This window comes from Oryctolagus cuniculus, chromosome 2 (genome assembly GCF_964237555.1).
Source record: "Oryctolagus cuniculus chromosome 2, mOryCun1.1, whole genome shotgun sequence".
NCBI classification, from domain to species: Eukaryota; Metazoa; Chordata; class Mammalia; order Lagomorpha; family Leporidae; genus Oryctolagus; species Oryctolagus cuniculus.
This window is the reverse complement of record NC_091433.1, coordinates 11,117,338-11,143,350: the sequence shown is the minus strand read 5'-3', so window position 1 is coordinate 11,143,350 and position 26,013 is coordinate 11,117,338. Positions and strand designations below refer to the sequence as shown.

Sequence of the window (26,013 nt, the reverse complement as noted above, 5' to 3'; positions counted from 1 at the left end):
TGGCCCCATAGTTGTATTTAATAAATATTTGCTGAGTGGTGCTGAGCTCCACACTTGGGTTCTGGACTAGAGATGGAACTTTCCAGGACCATGATGTTGGCAAGCACATAAAGGAGCCACAACAGGTGACCAGTCAGTGGGGATAGGTAATGCAAAGTCTCCAGAAGCTACAGGAAGCAAGACGAAGGAAGAAAGAATTCTTGTGGGGACACAGAGTCAGCACGAGAATTTTCAGGGCAGACAAGCACTGAAGGGAACTTGAAGCAACAGTGATTAGGCGGAGGCTGGAACAGGCTGACGTGTGGAGAGGAAGGGGACAGTCAGTGGAGTCTGAGTGTGTGTGCGCGGGGGCTGTGGAGTTGGAAGATGGCTAGGCTTAGAAAGGGAAAAGCCTTCCGTGCCACTCTAAGAAACACATACCTTCTTTTGTGGGCAGGTGAAAGGCCCCTGGGGGCTCGGAGCTTAGAAAGGATGAGGAGTCTGTAAAAGTAGACTGGAACATAGCAGGTGCCTGATTGTTTCGGTCTCAAAATGGTGTCCTATAAAGTTAAAGGTGAGAGAGGAGGCAAAGCACACGTATGTCCACTGTTAGAGTCTCCTGGAGGAAATTCAGACCCCTTTGATCTCTTAGATAATGAAGGGCACTGTGAAACATTTGGGTCGAAAGACATTTTTTAAAAAGCCTTCCAGTTTTGTGGATTAAACCCTTTTTAGAAAGACCATTAGAATACAGTTACAAAATGCGAGGCAATAAGGATTACTTTATGTTTGATTTGAAGTATCTTTGGTAACAGCTTCATGTAAATAAAGTGGTAATCCTCCCTTACGATAGCAATTACTGAAAATGAAAGTGTTAATTTTAGCTTGTTGGAGTAATCGGAGAACTTAGTAAGTAATATCAAAACATTTTATAAATGATATCAAAGAGCAGTCAATGTTGAACCAGGAATTTTGTTTTTTAACATTTGAAGGATAATTGACTTATATGTGATAAAAATATTATTTCAACTTTCTTAACTGGAAATAATGCCTTTGATAAAGAAACATTTTTATGTTTTCCCCTTTTTTATGTTGGTTAATATAACACAAAGACAAGTTCGAGAACATGCTTATTGATGAGGTTTATTCTGATTTGTATTAAAAATAGAGAGGTTGCATTCTAGATCACCTTGTTCGTAAGTTTGGCATAGTTAGTCACTATTTGAGACTGTCCTGTGCCTGATTTTTTTAGCTCAATTCAGGGATGCTACTTTGGGAAAGAAAGCATGCACTGAGAAATTTCTAACCACAGTTATTTACGCATAAGCTGAAAACATCCAGCCCAAAGTGAAGTGGCTATTTTCATCCCAGTTGCCTTGCCCAGGGAATGAGATGTATTCTTTATAACTGAATTGGTTTCTCCCACTTCTAACTGGAAACAAAGCGAAGGGGGAGCATAAATTTGAATAAGCAGAGCACACTGTTCTCAACATACTGTATTCAAAAAGAAGAATTTCAGTGCGCCTGTGTGTGTGAGAGAGTGAGTGTGTGCTGTGTATGTGTGTTTTACGGTCAGCACTGGTTTTCTTTCATCCTGATCAGTGGATAATGGACATCAAGTTCAAACAGATAAAGCATAAACAGCCTTATTGTGATTGAAGTGCTTATAGATCTGTGCCAATTTCCCACCACTGTGTACTTTGCTGCTGTTTAAAACTTTATGAACTCTAACAGAAGAGTAAAGCATTGTGATTTAAACAAAGAAGGAGGAAGAAAAGTTCCAGCACCCCTCAGAGTGAGCCTCACCATGGAGTGGCAAGAAGGGAGCCGGATTGTATCCATTTTTCTGTTCCCTCGAATGCTCAATACTGCACCTTTCATAGCAGCCTAACCAATGACTGACTCAGTAACAAAGCTTTGACCTCCAGATGTTGTCTCTAAACCAGTTGCAGGCTCTTGAGAGATTCTTTCTGCCTCTGGCTAGAGATGTCCTCACCCACAGCACCCCAGGCTTCTAACACAGCAATTACCCGGCATTGCTGAGATCCTTGTCTTTCCCCGGACTGAGGGCAAGGACCGGGTCATTCTGGACTACATTCCCAGCCAGTGACTAAGGGAGAGCGCCCAGATGTAGCAGGTGCTTCATGAGTGCCCGCTGGATGAATGAAGGAATGGGAGAATAAGGACATGGGTGAGTGGCAGAATGAATGAGATCTCACTATAACCAGCCCTGTGCTTCCTGGAATGAGCGTCCTATTCCCTTATCATCCCTGCTTCCCCTAAAAGCACACAAAGTGTGAGTCTTTTACTGCTTATGAGTTGATGACGTTCTGCCCAGGGAGCCCTGAGAGGCTCATTCATCTTTTTTTCACTTCTTCAGGTGACAAAGCGACCCTGGCGTATGTCAATCAGCATGGGACTGCCGGCACCGAGGCTCACTAGGCTAATCCTCCGCCTTGCGGCACCGGCACACCGGGTTCTAGTCCTGGTTGGGGCGCTGGATTCTGTCCCGGTTGCCCCTCTTCCAGGCCAGCTCTCTGCTATGGCCAGGAAATGCAGTGGAGGATAGTCCAAGTGCTTGGGCCCTGCACCCCATGGGAGACCAGGAGAAGTACCTGGCTCCTGGCTTCGGATCAGCTCAGTGCGCCAGTTGCAGCGGCCATTGGAGGGTGAACCAACGGCAAAGGAGGACCTTTCTCTCTGTCTCTCTCTCACTGTCCACTCTGCCTGTCAAAAAATAAAATAAAATGAAATAAAATAAAATAGCATGGGACTCTTATACCTCACACAGAGAAAGGGCAGCCAGTCTTTCCTGCTTTCCAGCTTCCCAGGAAATCAGTGAGCATTCTTTGTAACACACATGGGCTAGGGACTGAGAATCAAAAGTGAGGCTCTGGAGTCTTCTTCAGTCGCGAGACTTGCAGTTGGCATTTGGGTGTGTGCATGTTGCATGTCTTACGTGTGCTTTAGAACATGCACATGTGTGTGTGAGCATGTGGGTGCAGGCATCTTTGAGCCTTGAAAAGGTTCATTCAAAAGAAACAGATTTCTTTAAAAGATGTCTAAGCTGTTTAAGACTGATTTCCTTAGAACAAAAATGTAAAAAGTCCAGAGATGATAAAAAAAATCTACTGTGTTGGGTAGTTTGTTATAAAAGAGCTATTTTTTTAAATGAGCAAAAAGGACATTGAAGCAGCCTATTAATTAAAAAAAACCCTATTATTAATTTATTCATTCAAAATAACTGATATCCTGCCACCTTTTGAAAACATTTTCAATAGGCCAGTGCTGTGGCCTAGTGGACTAAGCCTCTGCCTGTGGTACCAGCATCCCTTATGGGCATCGGTTCAGGTCCCGGCTGCTCCTCTGCCAACCAAGCTCTCTGCTGTGGCCTGGGAAAGCAGTGGAAGACGGCCCAAGTGCTTGGGCCCCTGCACCTGCTTGAGAGACCTGGAAGAAGTTCCTGGCTCCTGGTTTCAGATCAACCCGGCTCAGTCTGTTGCAGCCGTTTGGGGAGTGAACCAGTGGATGGAAGACCTTTGTCTGTGATTCTCCCTCTGTCTTTAACTCTATATCTCAAACAAATAAATAAAAATATTTTTAAAAATTTTCAAATGTATTTTACCTAACACACTCTAAAAAACTAAAGATGTTTCTGATTAACAATAATTATACGTATTTATGGGGTATACTGTGACATTTCAATACAATATGTACTGATCAAATCTGAGTGATTAACATTTCTCTCTTTTCGTCATTACTTTATGATTAGAGCCTGAGCTCTCTTCTATTTACTCAGAAAATACAAAATAGAAATAGAAAATACACAAATTACAGTTCCCACCACTATGCTGTGTAGCGCTTGGAACTCACCTTTTCTATCTCAGATTTAGTTCCTGCTGTGCCCCCCACTCCCTCCAGCGTCTAGTAATTACTATGTTGTGGCTAGAGTAATATTGTTTAGCTTCCACGTGTGAGAGAGGACATACAGTACTTATCTTTCTGTGTCTGGCTTATTTCAATCCATATGATTCCCTCCAGTTCCATTTATATTGCTGCAAATGACAGGATTTCATTCTTTCTAATGGCTGAATGGTATTCCACTTGTATACAGACCAATCTTCTTTATTCATTCATCTGATTACGGACACCTTGGTTGATTTCACGTCTTGCCTATTGCAAACAGTGCAGCAATAAACATGGTGGAGCAGGTACCTCTCTGATACCGGGAGTTCATGTCCTTTGGATGTATGTCCACCAGCTGGGTTCCTATCTTTTTAAGGAATCTCCATATTGGTTCCTCCATATCGCACTCATTCACATTTCCACCAACAGTGGATCAGAGCTCCTTCCTCCGTGTCCTTGCCAGCATTTGTGACTTTTGTGGCTGTTTGTTATAGCCATTCTGACAGGAGGAAGGTAGTATCTCCTGTGGTTTTGGTTAGCATTTTATGCTGCTTTTAACCTACTACAAAACAGCAGTTCACATGTTTTAACCCAGATGATTAGTTTTAAATGGATCCAGATACAGAACCGAGTAAAACTTCTTAAAAAAAAAAAAAAAACCTGTTCAATATGATGGGGTGGGAAGCAGGGTGTTCTTACCAAAGTAAACAAACATCAACAGGTTTTCAATCTGCACCCAACGCAGACTGCTGCCCCATCATCGCTGGGCTGTCTGCCTTTTCGCTAAGCTTCATTTGATTTGCTGAACAGGACCCGGCTGTCAGAGGAATGAGCACTTCACGTTTGGAATGCAGATACTGTCCACCAAGGCCATGATGCATGCCTTTGGCCAGCCTACCTAGCGTTTGCTGATGTTTAGCCAACGTCCCCACTTTCTGAAGATGAGTAAGTTTTTAATGCACACAATTTGACCCAACAAATGAATACTGTTCTAATGCAGTGACTCAGCACTTTCTATGTATTGGTCAGGAGGTCACATTTGAAGGAGAAAATGATTTCCGATGATTTTTGATAACTAAGGCTTGCTTCAGAACCAAATCCTACCACTGATAAATCCCAGCTGGTGACTCCACCAACAGAGCCAGCTCTCTAGGCCAAGGAGACAGAGGTTGTGCAGGCATGAGAGTAAAGCCAGCCTTGGACCGCACTCTCCTGGTGTGCACACTGAACGAGACATGCAGTAGTCACCAGCCTTCACAGTGTTCCCACCGCCTCCGGCACCTGCAGCAGAAAGCCTGCCGTTCCAAGTCTTCTGATGAAATGAAGAATAAACTCACCCCAGACTGACCATGAGCAAAGCACTCGAAAAATCCCAAACAAGAGACATTCTCAACACGTTTCAGCAGTCCTCCTGGGAACGGTCATGAGGATCAGACCCGAGGATCATCAGAGAAAGTCACAGTCAAGAATCCTGGGGGACAGGAAGGCTCAGTCCCCGTGCTACCTGGGGTGAGAGCCTGGACAGAAACAGAACCTTTGGAGCTGAAAACGGATTGTCCTCTCCAAATCTGCACCCAAGTGAAGGTTCAAGCATTTTCACTCATTAGCGCCAACATGTAGAAGTTATTACTACCACGTCCTTTGTTAGGTAAATGGAAAAATGGGCTGTGCTGCATCCACGCCTAGGAGTATTATCCAGTGCACAAAATAAATGAGCTATCAGACCGCCATGAGAAAATATGGAGGAACCCTAAACACCTAATGCTGAGTGAAGGAAGCCGATCTGAACGAAGAGACTTCATCTGAAAGGGCGTCTAACAGGCCGTTCCGGGAGAGGTGACGGTACGGACACAGTACAAGGCCAGGGGCTGGAGGGTTCAGGGGGAAGGGATGAACAGGTTAACAGCAGAGGGTTCTTAGTGTAGCGAAGCTATACTGCATGATACGGTAACGGTGGACACGGGCCATTCAATGCTCCTCAAAACTCGAGAATGTACACCACCAACGACTCAAAACAGGACTCTTGGTGCCAGTGATGCGTCATTGGTGTGAGATGCTGACAGCAGGGAGGCAGTGTGTCGTGTAGGGGTCCATGGAGACAACTTTGTTGAACTGTGATGTGAACATAAAATGTGCTAAAAATAATCCATTAATAATAAAAAAATCTGATAAACTCAGAGTCTGAATAAAGTATAGATTTTAATAAGTGTTTCAATATTGCTTCATTAGCTGCTGCAAACGCACCATAGTAACATAGGAGGTTATCAAAGGTGACTCCGGGTAAGACAAGGGCCAAGAAACTATCTTTACTAATTTTTACATAAATAAGTAACTTTTTAAAGGGTTATTTTTAGGGTGGAAACAAAGAGGGAGAGAGAAGTTGTCAGTGGGTAGGTACTCCACTTCAACCTCGGTACAGCAATACGAAGGGTCTCCATCCACTCTGTGTGTGGCGGTCACCTGCTCAGTGCGTCCTGTCTGGCTCTCCCCTGAGCATCACTCCGTGGCGGGTGCGATTCGGCCCCGGGTCCCAGCTGTGGAGGAGGAATTGCCGTCCTGCTGTCCGCCCCAGCCTCCCAAGCTTCTTGTCTCAGTGTGGATGAGCTCATCCCAGCCGCTGGGAGATGGAAGCAGGCAGGGCTTCCAGCCGCTCCCGGAATGCAGGAGCGCCCGCTGCTGCCTATCTTGTCAGTATCGGTGACCGTGTGGACTTATCTTAGGGGAAATTTTCACTATCTTACAGCTCAGCTTCCTGGCTGTAAAACGGGCACAGCTGTCTCCCCCGGGTCTGGAAGGCGAGAGCGAGTTTTGTTAGTGAAGATCCCTCAGCTTCAGGGCGCCCGAGCCTGGTGGACGGCGACAGTGTGAGGTTGCAGGCTCCGCGTGCTCCAGGTGCCGGCTCCTGCCAGCTCCTCCCTGCCCCTGCCCCTGCCCCTGCCCACTCCCCGTGGGCCTGCGTGGCGACAGGCGGCTCTGTGAGCTCCAGATGCCGCTGCCTCTTGCTTTGCTCCAGGGTTTTGGACCTGAGCAAACGTGACGGGAAGGACTTCCTGGAAGCACAGCCCCTGCCCTTAGGTTCGGCGCCCTGCATAAAGCCTCGGGTGCTGCAAGGTGCGAGTCCGCGCCCCCTCTGTCTGCAATGGCCCAAAGCCCTCTGCCCTCCTCAGCAAGACGGCAGGTGCGCTGCGCCCGCACCCAGCCCCGACGGCTCCTCCGGGTGTTCTGGAGGCCCGGGCTGCAGCGCCGTGCCCAGGCCCACAGGACTGCCCGGGCCCTCCGCTGTCCTCTCCTCACAGGTCAGGGTCCCTGACCCGCACAGCGCTGTATAAACGCGCTGCTGTGCGGGAATCACCACGCGCAGGCAGGAGCGCAGCCAGGGCCGGTGGCCTTGGGAAGCGGCGCTGAGCGTCTCGGGGTGGCCGGGGGCAGGGAGAGCTCATGTGTGTGCACGTGTGTGTGCACGTGCGTGGGCTCGCGTGTGCGTGCGAGCGCCTGGACATGAGGCCGAGTGACAGGGCGAGCCAGGCGGGGAAGTGTCCGTAGCCGCTGTGGCTTGGTGCCCCTGTCCAGAGCGGAAAGATGAAGGCAGAGGCGGGCTGGCGGCACGGGAGGGGACGGTCCTCGGGGAGCCAGTGGCAAAGCCACGGTGGATCTTGGCGAGCTCAGGAGCGCCTCTCAGAGGCCGGAGCCGCCCTGTCTCCCGTGGCTGCCAGCGGTTCTGCTGTCTCCTGGGCAGCAAGAAGCCTCTCTCCCTCTGCAGAGGCCTCCCGACTTCTGCCCTCCTTGTTGAACAAAGCAGCCATGGGGCAGACGCCCTTATCAGTCCCGTGCACATCCTGAGCGCCCGGTTTGTGGCTGTGACCCCTCAGTGGGCTGGCCGGGAGGAGAATGCCAGTCTCCATCTCCAGGAGAGCCATGGTTACAGGAAGCTTGCAGGAAGTGACCTCCCCCAGGGGGATTCACGCAGGGACTGGAAAGGAGTGAGTGGGCTGGTCAGCCCCCGGAGCTCTGAGACCCTGGCGTTCCCCCACATGGACTGGGTGAGCTCCCGCTGCAGCGGGCAATCTGGGGTCTGTGTACTGTAGGGTGCTGACCCTGCTTTTAGGAAGTTTGGACTAGGTGTTGGCCGATTTCATATAAACACTCCTGGACTTTGAAGCACTGCCTTTTACAAGTCAGAAAATCGGAAAACCTGACCCTACTGAGCCCCATCCCTGGTGTTCTTAGCTGATCTCCAGGACGAGAGAGGAGACAACATTCTCCAGTTTGCCGCAGTCTCCACTACTTCTTCTTGCACGTATCTCAAAGCCAAGGGCCAGGTGGCTGTGACCACCAGTGGTCTGCTCCTGTTTTCTCTACACAGGAGTGAAAGGAAATGAAGAATTCTGTGTACACAAATGTCATGGAAAGAGAGTGATGAAAACTAGTTAAGTCCACATCTTTGTGGAAGTCTGTCTCTGCTTCATATCTACCATTTCTGTCCCTTTTTTATATAACAAAACGTAAGAGCCCTAAGAACCGAATCTGTTGTGTTTCACTTTATGTTCAAAGCTCAGCCCCAGTAACAAGTTAGTTTGCAGTCATAAATGAGGTCCAGTCATCACCCTCACTCTGCAGATGAGCAACTAGAGGTTGAGAGAGGTTACGTGGTCTGGGCAGCGTCACACAGCTTAACCAACACCGTAGCCAGGGTCCCACCCCTAGGCCATCAGGATGTGAGCTCTGCCTGTCTCAGGCTGGGCGGGGCGAGCTCCCCAGATGAGACCTGAATGTGACTGCTTCCAGCAGGAACCCCCAGACCAGGAATCCCCTCTTCCCCTGCCTCTGGGCCCACGACTCCTGCCACAGGAGCTTCAGAGTCCCGGAGGTAGCAGTGCAGACTAAGACGGCCTCCGCCACCTCCGTCTCCCACTCACCCAATACCGAGGGTGGCAATGGGAAAGGCCCGGACCAGGAATGCTGAGGGTCCTCGGGTTCATCCTGGGATCCCTCCTCCCAGCATGTGAACGTGGGCAAACCGTGGCACATCCAAGGGCCGGTTTCTCCCTCTGTAAAGTGGGCAGCACGTTGGAGAGGATGAGAAGAGGATTAGGGAGCACCCCTGGGTGCAGTGGGTGCCCTGGGGGGCAGTGGTGATTGCTGCAATTGTTGTATTTCACTGCCCCCACAGAGAGCCCTGCTGGGGCCTCCCCCTCAGGGAGAGCCTGTGCAGGGCTGAGCCGTGCCCCTGGCCTGTCTAGACAGAAGGGCAGGCAGGAAGCACTCAAGGGCATACCTACAACCCATATCTCACAGGATTCCGCCCAGGACTTTCCCTGGAGGACCAGGCTGGCTCTGAAGGGGTGTGGCTGGGAAAAGTGTGAGCTCAGCTCCACCGGAATGCAAGCTGTAAACCCCGGTGGACGTGGGCTCCTGTACAAATAGTGGACCCCGCCTTGTACTGCTGCTGAGACACTGTGAGCCTGCAACGACCCTGGCATCAGGAATTGTGCTGGATCTGCAGACGCAGACCTGGTAAGAACCTTACTCTCTCCCAGGAGCTCTGTTTGCTGCCCCCACTTCTCCATCATCCGTAGGACCTGGGGTTCTGTGGGTCTGGAGCCCAGTGTGGACGGGAGGAGGCTGTGGGACCCGCCTGGGGCTTCAGCTGGCATATTAGACCTCCTGTCCCACCCTCCGTGGCTCTGCTCAGCCTCTTCTGTTTTCTTTTCCCGCTGCCCAGTGGGTGGCCCAACACCTGTAATGCGATCAGGGCCATGTCCTGGGCCTGCTCCCTTTTAAAACAAATTTCTTTCTTGGAAAAGATCACAGATGATGTGAACCATCTCATCATCAATACTAAACCCTGCAAGGATCAGAGCTGGCTTTGCTTGGCGCCTGTTTTCTGAGGGCCAGACACAAGGGGCATAGCAGGAGATGATGAGCAAGGGGAGGCGGGAAGGGGCAGGAGCTGCAGTTGGCTGCCTGGGGGATCTGCCCCTGCCCGCCACGGGATCCAGAGCAGGTACTTACCTGGCCGGGCCTCACCGTCGGGCTCTACCTTGGGGCTGTAATCAGCCTGGCTTGTAGGGTTCTTGTGTGCATTAAACAAGGTGAGACTGGAACGCTGGACCAGGGCTCAGCGTGTCGTCGGTGTCTGATGGAAATGGACTTCTCTTCCTGCCCAGTGTGGTTTGATGGTTCACCTGGTGACCTCAGTGCATTAACTGCTGTTCCCAGGAGGAATTAGGCCCCAGTGCCCCACGCTGGGCAGAGGGGAGACTGAGCAGGGAGATAAGGTGTTTACAGAGTGGCCCAGGAGGAAGCAGGTGCCTTGGTCCAGAATAAGCTGTTCCCCGGTGCAAGTCTGCAGGATGATTGTTAAGGGAGAAAGAGCAGCTGTGGAGGACAGGGGGACAGTGGGTCCTGAAGTGCTTAGGGGAACAGTTTGAATCACAGGGCGCAGTTGGGGGAGAAGTCACAAGCATGCTAGTTGGGTTTGCTCAGCAACACCGTGAAGGGAAGGGAGAGGTGTCAGTGTGGCATTGAAAGTCGTGCTATAAATCCAATGAGGTATTCAAGGATTGGTTAAGGGCATTTGTATGCTCAGCACACAGGGCCCAGAACCCAATCAGGTGCGATTCTTGTCTTCCACCTGCACTCAAACGCTGTCTGAAACTCGCCGCTCTCCTCCCTGCTTCTCTTCCCCACTGGGGTCAGACAAGCTCCCCCTTCACGCCTTTCCTGAGCTCTTACTCCTCCCAGACAGCTCCCCCACCCCACCCCACCCACCCAGCCCCTGTGTCAGGCTCCCCGTGAGGCCACCTCTGGGTCAGTGTCCCGACAGGTTCCTGACATGCTCCATCTTGCCTGGTCTTCTCACATTCTGTGGTCCTGTGTGTCTGAGGAACCCTGCTAGAAACCCAGCAGGGGGGCAGCGGGAGGAGCTTGGTGCTTAATTCACCCAGGCCCTGGGTGCCAGGGGAAGGAACTGAGGCCCTAGGGGGAAAGTGAATTTCCAAGATGCACTTGAGGACAGGGATGGGACAGAAGCCCTGGTCAGTGCAATTTAAATCCCCCAGAGGGTGGCCTTCATATTCTTTAAGACGCAAGGCTTTCTCATTCCCCTTGGTAGGTTGAACCTCTAGACTAGTGCATGGCATGCAGTAGGTGCTCAGTAAGTGCTTGCTGAGTGAGTGCTGCAGGACCGAGTGGGTGAAACATGCGGGGAGTGGGTGAGTGAGGGGACGAGGGACTGAGAGCTAACAAGGCTCAGTGAGGGCCGAGGGAAGGTGAGGCCTGGCAGCCTGGGTCACTGCAGCCTCAGGGCAGGTGCACGTGGGAGCAGTCGGGCTGCTCGCCCAACCGTCCCAGGAGTCAGAGGATGCTTGGTCTCCTAAAGCAGGCAGGACAGTGGCAGGACCACAGAATGGGACAAGACTAGGCACGATCATGAGCGTGTCAGGAAGGTGGCACTGACCAGGGGCTGGACTCACAGGGAGCCTGAGACAGGGGCTGGGCGGGGTGGGGTGGGGTGGGAGAGCTGTCTGGGAGGAGTAAGCTCGGGAAGGCATGAAGAGGGGAGCTCATCTGACCCCAGTGGGGAAAGAAAAACAGGGAGGGGAGAGGCGAGTTTCAGACAGTGTTCTTAGTGCAGGTGGAAGACAAGAATTCACCTGATTGGGTTCTGGGCCCTGTGAGCTGAGCATACAAACGCCCTTAACCAATCCTTGAATACGTCATTACATTTATAGCAAGACTTTCAATGCCACACTGACAGGGAGGAGGGAGCCATGCCTGTAACCCTGCACCCCTGACCTGACCCTGACCCTGCCTTTTGTCCACAGGTGCCCGCCCAGCTGAGCCATGTGGACCCGCACTCTCACCCTGCTCTCCGTCCTCCTGCTGGCTGCTCAGGGACTCCTGACAGAGGCCCAAAGTGGAGAACAGGATGAAGTGAATTTGGAGGCGGATGAGGATGGGTGGGTTCCTCTGGAGAAGCCCGTGATAATCTCAACAAGCCCGCCAACCCAGGTCATTGTCACTGGCAGCTTTGTGAGCAGAGACCAGGCCAAATGCAATGTGACCGTGACCAGGCAGGAGGAAGGAGTCCATCTGCAGGTCCATTGTGTTCGACTGCACCACGAGTTCTCCTGTGTCTTTGCGGGCAACCCCACGGCGTGCCTGCACTGCCTGAACAACGACAAGGTCTACTGGAGACAAATTGGCTGGCGCCTGCGCCGCTTGAACCGCATCTGTGAGGACTCCAAGGCCATCTTGAATACCAGGGTGTGTGGTACCAAGTATCCAGAATCCAGTCTCACACTGGTGAGCTCCACTCTGGCTTCCAAGACGTCTGTGCAGGGACTGAAGCCCACCCCCACGGTGTCAGTCAAGGGGAAGCAGCCATCCCAGACAGAGCCAACGAAAGGCAAACAGCACGTCTTCCCTACAGAGACAACGAAGACCAAAGACCTACCCCCCACCAAATAAGTCAAGACTACAGAAACCAGTCCCTTAGAGCAAATCAAGATTGAAATGACCACACAGACGACTCCATACCAGGCCCCAGAGACCAGCACTGCTCAGACAATAGGAATCCTAGAGACCAGCAGCAGCCAAGCCCAGACACAAGCCACCACCACTCAACCCAGCTGTGTGGATACACCAGGCAGCAAATCCAAGAATGTGCTCCAGAAGACAAGTCAGCACGAGGGCGAGCAGGAACAGCAGCACCAGACACAGCCAGCCCAGCAGGAGAATGAGCACAGGTCCCAGCAGAAGTTCCAGTAGATGACCCGGGAGTGACGGGCCTCCCGCAGCTTGTGCTGCAGCGTCGCCCTCGGCCCAGTCTTCCTCCTGGGGGAGAAGAGCAGGTGCTTCAGGCAGGTGGTGTCTTAGGCTCCTCTGTGTGTGTGCAGCTCCCAGGTTCCCATCAGGCAGGGACGTCTGTGCTAGGAGAGTGCAGGGCGGTGTTGGGACAGAGTCTGTGTCCTGCCGTTTGCTGCTCACTTCCCGCGGTGTGTTGCAGGGTCTGTGGACTTTGGGGCTGACTCCCGTGCTCACAGCACTGTGCGTGTGCGAGCAGGGAAGAGCTGTCTCAGTGGTGATTTTAGTGACGTACACTTCCTGCTGAATTAGCAACTGTAATAAAGCTCACGCGTTGTTTCAAAGCATGGTCATCAGTGTTTGTGTCTCTGCGTCTGGTCCCACGTGATCTCATCAGTCACTGTCCTGTGTCTCCATCCCTCTATGGATATCTGGGGAATGACTTCCACTTTCCCACGAATCCCACATCACCCCACGATGTGAGCCGTTCCAGGGTCTTCATGGGTCCTCTATTGGACTGTGGTGTTTGATCCTTACAGAGCTGTTTTCAGGTGGGAAAATTGGGTTATAGGGTGTAACAGCCATTACCAGGGTCTTACACATGGGAAGAGGGCGGCAGGGTTAAAACCCAGGAGTTCTGGCAGCCGAGACCACAAGCTAGAGGAACCCCCTGTCCTCACTCACGTCAGAGCAGCCACCCCATGCCATGTGAAGGTCCCCCGCCTTGCAGGGCTCATTCCTGGGTGGTGGGTGGGAGACAGGCCTGCGAGGAGGCTGTAAGGGAAGGAGGAGGAGGAAGCCGCGTGAGGAGGCATCTGGCCTAGTGGCTAAGATGCCCAGGGCTCAGACCAGAGTGCCTGGGTTCAGTACCTAGCCCTTCTCCTCACTCAGCTTCCTGCAATGCAAGCCCTGGAGGCAGTGGTGGAAACTAAGGAAACTGGGTTCCCACATGGGAGAGCTTGATTGAGTTTCCTGCTCCCAGGTTGGAGCCCAGCCAGTGGCCATGGCAGGTTTTGAGGGCAGTGAACCAGCAGGGGAGAGCTGTGTCTCTAAGTAAATAGACACATTTTTTAAATTGAGAGGAAACCCGGGAGAGGAGGCAGGCTCTGTCTGAGGATCTGGGGGTGTTAAGAGAGACAGAAAACTGGAGCTGGTTTTGGAGAGAGCATCTTCAGGAATGAACAATGGGCTAAGTGAACGCGAGATGGCACATGACTTCCAGGGGACGCAACTGCGGCGGCAGAAGCTGGGAGAGCTCTCGGGGTAGGATGCAGGAATGAGACAGCTGTTAGTCACTCACATGCTAGTATGAAAGAAAGATCTGGATGTCTTCCTCAGGAGCTGGGGAGAGGCTAAGAACGGTTGCAGTCCCTTATCACCACGCCACCAAGAAGGAAACGTGAGGAAGCAGGGTAGTAGCACCGCTGCATTTGGTGCCTCTGATGGTAGCAGGGAGGAAGGGCAGGTGGGGGACAGGACAACACTGTGCACTCGCCAGAACACCAGGACACACACTGAGGTTTGCAGGGGCCAATGCACAGGGCGACAGCCTCACAGGGACATTTGGATACCACACCAACTCCACTGAAGCCAACATCTGTCTCTCACTTCCCACGTCCAGGTACTGTGCTAAGTTCTTCCCAGGGACCACACATTCACACACCCCCCCCCGCACTCACTCGCTCACCACATGCACTTTTTGAGCGTGGACCCCTAGTGCTGGGATCCTCAGTGCTCAGTAGGTGGGTCTCTGCCCTTGAAGGACGGGATGAGATGCTCACAATGACCCCGGAGTTCGAGAGGAAAGCAAAGCAAGGGAAGGGGACACAAGGGAGAGGGGAAGCAGTTTCGGGGGGGGGGGTGTTCGGTGAGCTCTCTCCATGGTGGGGCACAGAGCCCAGACCTCACTGATGACCTGAGCCAGCTGACTTCAGGGAAGAAAGCTCCCAACACAGGGGAGAGGCAGAGCAAGGGCCTTGACACCACCGGTCATTTATTCTCTGGTATCAGCTCCTTCCAAGTGCCTGGTGTTTGTCCAGAGGCCTGAAAACCAGCAAGGGACGCAGAAAAGCTCTCCTGTCTCCATGGCAACTCCATGTCAACGACTAGGATAAGGGCTCACATGGTGGATGCATGTCAAAGATGGAGGAGTCGCTATAGGATGGGCCCAGGGTCTGACCAGTGACCCTCATCACCAGCTCCAAGAGACCTAAGTCAACCCAGGCCCTCCCCAACTTCTTTGTAAGCACAGCAAGGGAAGGACATTTCCCTTTTTGAGGTACCCAGATTCTCAGCCCCGTGGCCCCCATCTGACTTGACAAAAGCGGCCATTTGGGGAGTGAACCAGTGGAAGGAAGACCTTTTTCTCTCTCTCACTGTCTATATCTCTACCTGTCAAATAATAATAATAAAAGAGCATATTAGGAAATCCATCCAGCATTCACTAAATGGCTAGGTGTTCTGATCCATGTAAACACCGGAGAACTAACCTGACCCAGAGCCTCTTTAAGATCCCTTCCTGTCCATGACGTTGGTGGCTCCTCCCATTGACTCATAGCCACTGAAAAACTGACCAGGGTCTTGTCTTCAAACGTGGTGGAGTGAGCAGAATTTGTGTTAGAGCTTGGCCTCCGCACAAGTCTTTGGTCCAATTTTTGAGCCCTCTGACCAGCATTTAGCTCCTCGATGCAATGAGGCAGTGAAGCCCACGTTGTGTCCCCCAAGCCACTCGACAGTGGGACTCCCTCTCCTGCCTTCTAAATTCACAGCTCAGCAACGGCTGAGTTTGATGGCTGAAACCAAACCAGGGCCAATTTGAACCCTGGGGTCAGGCACATTGAACCTGGCCATCCTTCCATCACCCCCATTTCCCGTTCTTCTTCCTAAATTGCAAAGGCAGGGTCTGGCTGCTCCATTTCTGATCCAGCTCCCAGCTAATGTGCCTGGGAAAGCAGCAAAGGATGGTCCAAGTACTTGGGTCCCTGAACCCCACCTAGGAGACCAGGAGGACACTCCTGGCTCTTGTTTCAGATCCACCCCTCTCTGTCTGTTGTGGCTATCTGGGGAGTGAACCAGCAAATGGAAGGTTCTCTCTCTCTTTCTCTCCCTCCCTCTCTCTTTCACTCTCAACTCTGCCTTTCAAATAAACAAATCTTTAAACAAAGCAAAAGCGAGGCAGCCTCTTACCTGGCTTCTTGTGAATCCAGCAGTCCTGGGCCTTCCGTTACTTGTAGACTGATCTCTCCAGTCCAGGCTTTTATCATCCCACGAGTTGTTTCCCTTGTGAATGATCCAAATTTTGTTATTTTCAGAAGAGCGCAAGTCATTTCACTAAGGTGCATCCTCATTCCATGTGAACGCATCTTTTTTTTTTAAAAGATTTGTTTATTTGAAAGGCAGAGTTACAGAGAGAGAGAGACAGACAGAGAAAGAGAGAAAGGAGAGAGAGAGAGAGAGAGAGAGAGAGGTCTTCATCCTATGGTTCACTCCCCAGGTAGCTGCAATGGCTGGAGTTGCGCTGATTCAAAGCCAGGAGCCAGGAGCCTCCTCCGGGTCTTCCACATGAGTGCAGGGGCAAAAGGACTTGGGCCATCTTCTACTGCTTTCCCAGGCACAGCAGAGAGCTGGATCAGAAGTGGAGCAGCCGGGTCTCGAACCGGTGCCCATATGGGATGCCAGCACTACAGACCGGGGCTTTAACCCACTGCCAAGTTTCTATATACAAAGGTCTGAGTAAACATGAGTTTGGAGGACACTATTCAGTCCATATCAGTTACCCAGAGCGATAGCAAATAGCCAGAATGACAGAGAGGTGAACTTGGAAGAGTAACACCCTACACTGATCAATGAGATCACATCCATGCATCCTTGGTGATCTGTTGCATTAAGTCACTGCTGGGTATCCTGCATTCAAGAGTGCCTCTTTATGGATTCAGAGCCCTTATAGCCTGATCACCTCTGAAATGTCAATTAAAATAAAAGTTTCAATTAGAAGAAGGATATAAGGCTCAATATCACTGATCACTAAGGAAACAATTCAAAATCTGCGATCAAAATGGAAACTACAGAAAAAAAAACACTGTTGGCAAGACTGGAAAAACTAGGGCATTTGCACAATTCAAAATAGAACTGCAATTTGATGCAGGAATTCTACTTGGGGCATACACCACACACAACAGAAAGCACACCCTCAAGCAGATATTAGCACTCCCACATCCATAACAGCATTATTCACAGCAGCTGTACCACAGAGAAGAAACCCAATGCATACTGACAGGTGAACGGACAGGTCACACGCGGTATATAAATTCTACGGAATAGAGTCAGGTCTTAAAAATAAGGAAATTTGGACTTACGTACAACACAGATGAACCATGAATACATTATGTTAAGTGAAATATACCAGTCACATAAATACTAGTATTGTATGATTTCACTTATATAAGAGACCTGGTGTAGTCAAAATCCTAGAGACAGAAACTAGAATACTTGTTGCCAGGGGTTGGGGTAAAGTGAAATTGGAAGTTAACATTCAGAGAGTTGTATTTGTGTAAGAGTAATTGCTACTCTGGCCTCAGAATCAGCCCTAAAGGCATTCGGATCTGGCTGAAAAGCCCATGAGAGTATTTCAGGCATGGAAAGCCAAGACACTCTGGCAAAAGATCTCTGTGAGTGAGATCCCAGTGGAAAGAACAGGTCTTCAAAGAAGGAGGTACCTTTCTCTGAAGGGAGGAGAGAACCTCCACTTTGACTATGACCTTGTCTAAACAAGATAAGAATCGGAGAACTCAGAGGGCTTCCATAGCCTTGGAAACTCATGACTGGTGCATAGGGAGATTATTGATGCCATAGACAGGAGTGTCAATTGGTAAAGTCAACAACAGGAGTCACTGTGCACTTACTCCTCATGTAGGATCTCTGTCCTTAATGTGCTGTGCATTGAGATTTAATGCTATAACGAGTACTCAAACAATATATTTCACTTTGTGTTTCTATGGGGGTGCAAACTGTTGAAATCTTTACTTAATGCATACTAAACTGATCCTCTGTAAAAAAAAAAAAAAAAAAAAAAAAAAAAAAAGAAGAAGAAGAAATTATCAACTCCCAACTTGACTCTCACTGGGATTAAACATGACAATAGGTCTGATCTGATTTCATCATCATTTAAAAAAAATCATCTATTATTTTTCACTTTATGTTTCTGTGTGGGAGCAAACTGTTGAAATCCATACTTGATGTATACTAAGCTGATCTTCTGTATATTAAGATAATCGAAAATGAATCTTGATGTGAATGGAAGGGGAGAGGGAGTGGGAAACGGGAGGGTTGTGGGTGGGAGGGACGGTATGGGGGGGAAGCCATTGTAATCCATCAGTCGTACTTTGGAAATTTATATTCATTAAATAAAAGTTAAAAAAAAAAAAGAGTAAGTGCTATTGGGGCTGGCGCTGTGGCGCCCTGGGTTAACGCCTTGGCCTGAAGCGCCGGCATCCCATATGGGCGCTGGCTCCAGTCCTGGATGCTCCACTTCTGATCCAGCTCTCTGCTGTGGCCTGGGAAAGCAGCAGAAGATGGCCCAATTCCTTGGGCCCCTCTACCCATGTGGGAGACCTAGAAGAAGCTCCTGGCTCCTGCCTTCGGTTCGGTGCAGTTCAAGCCATTGTGGCCAATTGGGGAGTGAACCATTGGATGGAAGACCTCTCTCTCTCTCTGCCTCTCCTCTCTCTGTGTAACTCTGACTTTCAAATAAATAAATAAATAAACAAATATTTTTTAAAAAGAGTGCTATTGAATTAAATAATTATATGTGTATATATATATATATAGAGAGAGAGAGAGAGAGAGAGTAAATATGACTTATCTGCCTACTAAAATGGCTAAGGTGATAAATTTCACTGTAATTTAAATAAAGTTTAAAATTTTTTTTCATTGAGTGATGCCCGAATAATTGCACAATCATAAGAAAGCATGACAACTTACCATTGCTTCATCTATCACAGAAAATAATGTGATTTGGATTATATCTCCAAATATAAAAGGTATTTTCTCCTTGGGTTTTGTATGTTGCTTTTCTTCCCCTTGGTACCCTCTCCTGTATGTTCAAATCCAGTAGCCACTGGATCTCCCATTGCCACTCAACTACCCACCCACAGCCAGAACTCCCTTACAGAGAGGGCAGTGATCATGGGGGCTGGGCAAAATAGAGAACTAGCAAAGTACAATGATGTCTCATGATTCTCATGACCTGGAATCTTTCATTTCCAATAACCAAAACCAGGTGGTGGCAGAAGAGATTGGAGTCAACCTCTCCTAGTTGTCACCCAGGATGTCCTCTTATGATGACAATAGTAGGATCAAAAAAAAAAAAAAAAGGCAGAACAATGATGGAGGGATCCTAGGATGAAATGATGTAGAGAGCTGGTCTCCTTAAATTCCAACCTCTTCTGTCCCAATTTTATATGAATATCTCCTCCAAAGTGGATGCTCTCGAAGGTCCAGCTACATTTAATGCTCACGATGTCAGAGTAAAACCCAAGCCACAATGCTAATAACATCATGTGTCCAGGTTACTTTTCAGTCAAGTGTTCTTTTGTAGTAAACCGGAGGTCGTTTTTCATTTTTTACACTTACGATGCCACGAGTTCATAGGGATGAATGGCAGCTTTGGCGGCTCTCCCTTGGTTCTGACAATGAGTGCAGCAGGCTGTGTGTCAACTGAACTCGAGTGCATTCTTCTTTGGCTTCTTGTTCTGATCATTTTCCATCACACATTTCAGGAAGCCATCGCGGCTTTCATTGCGTTTAATATGCTCAATATGCAAATTAGTGCTCCTGACAAGAATCTTGCCCTGAACTTGTTTCTTTATAGCAGTGCCAGCAGTGTGAAGAACGCCTTCTTCCAGCTGTGCCGCGTAGATTCATGGGACATTCCGCTGTGAACAGTACCCATTCCCCTGGAGCCTACAATCACCTTTCTGCTCGATACGCATCTATGTGGCCACAGTCACAACTCCATGCTTCCTAAAAGGGCCGGAGCATGTTGTTTGGGTGCCTCTATTTCCCTTTGTGTTGGTCGTCTTGGTGAATTCCTGATTAAAAGAGAGTCAAGTTTTGACAAGCCCACTCCACAGCTTGGGGCTGCCACAAATTGAGAATGACAAGGGGCGTGGAATGTCCATTGACTGTCTTGTCTGTGAGGCCACTACTGGGGGCCTTTGCTGTGCACAGTGGGGCATCATCTACCTCTGAGTGATCCATGTAGTCAAAAACATAGCAGAGCGTGTTCTTGAATGTAACTGTGGGAGACGCTGTGGCGTTGCAGGTAAAGCCACTGCCTGCAGTGCCAGTATCCCATATGGGGGCCGGTTCGAGTCCCGGCTGCTCCACTTCCGATCCAGCTCTCTGCTACGGCCTGGGAAAGCAGTCGAGGATGGCCCAAGGCAAGAGCATTGGCTTTCTGTCTAACTCACTGGAATACAAGCTTCTATTAAATTGCTAAGTACAGACTTTCGCAGGACTAGATGGCTGCTGCCACCTAGTGGACACCAAGAGCTTTTGTCTGGGCTGAGTTTTCACTAAACTCAGGGAGGAGCGTTCTAAGTTGACGTGGAGGAGAAATCTGTCTGCATTTGCAACTGTGTCCTTCACAGCTGAGAGCCCAATACAGGATGGGGAGACCTGGGTGCAGGGGGGTCTGGCACTCCTTTCTAAGACCCCAGGTCTCCACAAGCTTCTTCCCTAACAGCGTGTAACAGGGAGCCCTCTTTCAATGGGGCACACAGGTGCAGGCTGCCACACTTCACCACAAACTCCACTTCACATGCTCATCAGTAGCACATACGTGAACTCCCACACGTCCTTGGGTTCACAGACCCTAAAGGTAGGGCTGCCAAGACAGTTGTTTTACCACCGGTTGCGAAGTTGTCCAGGTAATCCTTGCACAAAACCTGTCTCAGCTCTATCCAGGCACTGAGTCTAGAATTATCCAATTAGCCAGTGACATTGACTCACATGAACTCTACTATACATTCCTGTCCTTACATGCAGGATTCAAATGTCATTTGATCATTGAACCAAAATGATGTTGGGTCAATTCCTGATCATTTAATAATCATCATACTTTCTACAGAAAAGCTTTGACAAATTCCAGAGAGATGCAAACAATGTAAATATAATTGCTAAGGTATCATAGATGCATAATGACTTTAGGGTGTCATAAAAAACCACGTTGTTAGAGGATCAGCCGCGCTCCCTCCCAGCTCTTTAGAGGAAAATGTGTCCTTCAAACAGGTCTTTATCGCTGAATAACTGCCATCACTCTGGGGCAGCCAGATCTGGAGTATTAGCAAGGTGACCCTCAGTAAGCAATTTTCCATGCTCAACTTTCTCCTAGCTGTTTTATTCAAAGTGTGAATTTGATAGATATTCAAAAGATTCATGGAAAGATACATACTATGAAAAATATACACTTGTATTTAAAATATTTTTTGATTTATTTATTGATTTGAAAATCAGAGTTACAGAGGGAAGAAGAGAGATGGACAGAAAAAGATCTATCTACTGCTTCACCCTCTAAATGTCTACAATGGCCAGGGCTGGGCCAGGCCAAAGCCAGGAGCCAGGCGCATTATCCAGGTCTTCCCAATAGGTGCAGGGGCCCATGTACTTGGGCCACTTCTGCTGCTTTCCAAGGCCATGAGCAGGAAGTTTATTGGAAGTGGAGCAGTCAGGACTTGAACTGGCACCCATATGGGACGCTGGTGCGCCAGGAGGTGGCTTTCTCCACCTACCACAACACAAGCTCCTCAAAATATTTTTGAACCAAAATTAATACACCTTTTAATTCCATTATTTCCATGACTTTTTGAAGTGCTCTTGCATTGCGGGTGATAACAATGGCCACGCCAGCACAGACTTGCTGTGACAAGGCTGGGAAAGACTTTCAGATGGCCTTGTGCTATGCAGGTGCAGTGTGCTTATCAGTCAAGTAGAAAGGAGATCTACCTGATCAAGGGCAAGGAACCAACTCTGCTCACCCCAGGGCTTGTCTTTCAGGTTAAGGTCACGTGTAGTGTCACCATGGGGTCACAAATTCCTCTGGAACTTGGAAACAGGGGTCTTGCCATGAGTCTGGGGAGAAAGTGACCTGAAGGCGCTGTAACATTACTGCTCGATATGAAACATTATGCTCAATATCAAGCATTTGGATGGTTGAAGTTCTGAGTCTAAGACTGATTAACTCATTGAATTCAGTCAGTTTATTGGTTTTTAAAGAATATATTTAAAATTTTTAATTGACATGTGAGAATTGAACGTATGTATAAGTAATGAATGATATTTTGATACATGGATGCAATGTGTAGTGTTAATCCAGAGTAATTAGCAGATTTGTCAGTGTTTTTTTTGATGAGGAACATTCAAAATCCTTTCTTCTAGTTACTCTGGAATAGGCAATAAATTATTGTCCCCAGCAGTCCCCCACTGTGCTGCAGGGCGTTAGAGCTGAGCCCTCAAGTGTGCCGCCATTTTGTGCTCGCTCCTCACCCCTTCCCCACCCCTTCCTCTCTCTATCTTCTCAGTCCCTGGGGACCACTGTTTACTCTCCACTTCTCTTTCAGATCAACTTTTTAAGTTTCCACAATTTAGGGAGAACATGCGGTATTTGTCTTTGTGTGCGTGTGTCTGATTTCACTGACTATAATGTCCTTTAGTTCCATCCACATTGCCACAAATGACAATATCTTATTTTTAATGGCCAAGTAATATTTCAGTGTGTATATATATACACACACATATATACATATACACAGCACATTTTCTTCTTCTATTCGTCCATCATGGACATACCTTATCTATGGGTGAGCAGTGCTACAATAAGCACAGCACTGCAAATATCTCTCCCCCAGCTCACGTCCTGTCCTGTGCACACATAGATTTCCTCTCCCCGTTCATCCGCTGCAGGACACCTGGTCTATGCTGAGCAGTGAGTGCTGCACTCACAACTCTTCCCCAGCTCACCTCCTGTCCTGTGCACACACACCCAGGGGTGGGGTTGCTGGATCTGGGGTAGATCAGTCTTCAGGGTCTGAACAGCCCTCACACTGCTCTCCATAGTGGCCATGCTAGTTTACATTTCCACCAGCAGTGTGTGAAGTCCTCCTTCCACTGCGACCCTGCCACATTTTGTCTTTCTGCTAATAGTTATTCTAACTGGGGTGAGATGATAGCCTGTTGTGGTTTTGCTTCACGTGTCCCTGATAACAGTGATGGTGAGCATTTCCCTGTGTACTTGATGGCCGTTTCTATGCCTTCTTTTGAGAAATGTATACCAGAGATCGGTCAGGTGATTGCTTCAGAGAGAAACTGAAAGGGGTGGCTGACCTCTTTTTGGCTTTAGACCCTGTGAAGGTGAAAGAAGAGAGCAGCCTATTTCTAAAACTAGCCCCTGTTGGCTGGAGTCAGATCCTCTCTCCTTCCCCTAGGTCACACTCCAGTGATACTGTCCCATATTAAGACCTGACTCCACTGTATTTGAAATGGGGTGTATGTTCTCAGGTCATAAACCAGACAGGGCTTCCACCTGTGCCCACATCCAATGCCTCAGTGGAATTTCTGGGCCTTTGTCACTTACAAGCAGTAGCCTTGTTATCTCTGAATTTTCTAAGCAGTGGCCCCAAAGTACCATAGAGCAGGCCAAGGGCAGTGGTGGGAGACTGTCCAGGGCACAGGAGTAGAAGGGGGAGTTGTACATGTCTGCTAAACCAACATGAAGTTCATTTACAGATAACAGTAGACTGTATTCCACCTCAGGACCTGGCTGGCTTCAAAGGGGTGTGGCCTCGAGCAGTGTGAGCTCAGCTCCTCAGGTATGTGAGCTGTAACCCCTGTGGGCTTGGGCTCCTGTACAAATAGCAGACCCTGCCCTGCACCACTCCTGAGACAGCTGCAACCTGCAACTCGCCTGGCTTCGGGGATTGCGCTGGATCTGCAGACACAGGACTGGTAAGAGCCTCTCTCTCTCCCTCTCTCTCTCTCTCTCTCTCTCTCTCTCTCTCCAGAGCTTCATTTCCTGCCCCACTTCCCAGCCTCTGAGGGGACACAGTGTAGTAGGAGGAGGCCGTGGGACATGAGTGAGCCATCAGCTGGCACATTAAGTCGCCTGTCACACAGTTCATGGCTCTGGTCCACTATCCTTTGCGGTCTTTCCCTTCCCACTCCCTGGGGTTGGCCCAAACTCAGGTGGAAATGTGAGCAGGGTCATCTCCTGGGTCTGCCCTCTTTTTTTTCTTTTCTTTTTTTTAAAATTTTTTTGACAGGCAGAGTGGACAGTGAGAGAGAGACAGAGAGAAAGGTCTTCCTTTTGCTGTTGGTTCACCCTCCAATGGCCGCTGTGGCCGGCGTGCTGTGGCCGGCGCACCGCGCTGATCCGATGGCAGGAGCCAGGTGCTTCTCCTGGTCTCCCATGGGGTGCAGGGCCCAAGGACTTGGGCCATCCTCCACTGCACTCCCTGGCCACAGCAGAGAGCTGGCCTGGAAGAGGGGCAACTGGGACAGAATCCGGCGCCCCAACCAGGACTAGAACCCGGTGTGCCAGTGCTGCAAGGTGGAGGATTAGCCTAGTGAGCCGCGGCGCCGGCCTGGTCTGCCCTCTTTTTAAACAAATTTCTTCCTTGGTACATCACAGCTGTTGGGAATCATCTGATCATTAGTAATAAGCTCTGTCTTTTTTGCCAGTATTTTCGGAAAGGGAGAGGAGAGGTACAGAGCACTCGGAGATGAAACAGGGGAGGCAGAGAGGGACAGTAGCTGGATTCTGCCTCCTGCGTGGGTCTGCCCCTGCCCACCGTGGGATCCGGAGCAGTTACTTACCTGGCCGGGCCTTCGCTGTCTGGGCTCCTCATGGGAGCTGTAATCACCCTGGTTGGCAGGGCTCTTGTGTGGTTTAAACAAGGTGAGACTGCACATTGGGCCAGTGCTCAGCGTGTCGTTGGCGTTAGAAATGGACTTCTCTTCTTCCACTCCGTGTGGTTTTGATGGCTTACTTGATGAACTCGGTACAGTTTATTGCTGTTTCTGGATCAGGCCCGCAGTGCCCTACACAGGACAGTGACTAGGGCAGAGTGGCCCAGGAGGAAGCAGGTGCCTTGGTCCAGAATAAGCTGTTCCCCGGTGCAAGTCTGCAGGGTGATTGTTAAGGGAGAAAGAGCAGCTGTGGAGGACAGGGCGGACAGTGGGTCCTGAAGTGCTTAGGGGAACAGTGTGAATCACAGGGCGCAGTCGGGGGAGAAGTCACAAGCATGCTAGTTGGGTTTGGCCAGCAAAACCGTGAAGGGAAGGGAGAGGCGTCAGTGTGGCATTGAAAGTCGTGCTATAAATCCAATGAGGTATTCAAGGATTGGTTAAGGGCGTTTGTATGCTCAGCACACAGGGCCCAGAACCCGAGCAGGTGCGATTCTTGTCTTCCACCTGCACTCAAACGCTGTCTGAAACTCGCCCCTCCCCACCCTGCTTCTCTTCCCCACTGGGGTCAGACAAGCTCCTCCCCTCATTCCCTTCCCAAGCTCTTACTCCTCCCAGACAGCTCCCCCACCCCACCCCACCCCACCCACCCAGCCCCTGAGTCAGCCTCCATGGGGTCCAGCCTCTGTGTCAGTGTCCCGACAGGTTCCTGACACACAATCTTCCCTCGTGCTTTTGCGTTTTGTGGCCCTCTGTGCGCCGTGTCTGTGGAACAATGAGATAGAATCTGAGCGCGGGGCAGCGGGAAGAGGTTGGTGCTGAAGTCACCCACACCTTGAGTGCCAGGGGAAGGAACTGAGTCCCCGGGGGGAAGTGATTAAGGGTGGAGTTGAGGACAGGGGGGCACAGAACCGCTGGGCGATGCTATTGAAATTCCCCTGGGAGTGACCTCCATGTTCTCTCAGGCCTGGGACTTTCTCATGCACCTCCGTATGCTGAACACAAAGACTAGTGCACGGCATGCAGCAGGTGCTCAGTAAGTGCTTGCTAGTGAGTGCTGCAGGACGAGTAGGTGAGAGGAGCAGGAATGGATGAGTGAGGGGACCAGGGACTGAGCGCTAACAAGGCTCAGTGAGTGCAGAGGGCAGGTGAGGACTGGCAGCCTGGGTCACTGCAGTCTCAGGGCAGGTGCACGTGGGAGGGGTTGGGCTGCTTGTCCTGGCATCCCAGAGCCAGAGGATGCTTGTCTCCTCTATGTAGGCAGGACTGTGGCAGGGAGGAGGGAGCCAAGCCTGTAACCCTGCACCCCTGACCTGACCCTGACCCTGCCTTTTGTCCAACAGGTGCCCGCCCAGCTGAACC

The 26,013-nt window shown here is 50.0% G+C and overlaps 1 non-coding gene across 1 annotated transcript; it reads left to right on the top strand.

Moving 5' to 3' along the window:
* Positions 1 to 9,264: 9,264 nt before the first annotated feature.
* LOC100354095 (uncharacterized) lies at positions 9,265 to 13,037 on the top strand. The gene is made up of 2 exons (XR_011386845.1): positions 9,265 to 9,399; positions 11,712 to 13,037. It is a non-coding gene; the product is annotated as an uncharacterized protein (transcript).
* The last annotated feature ends 12,976 nt before the right edge of the window (positions 13,038 to 26,013 follow it).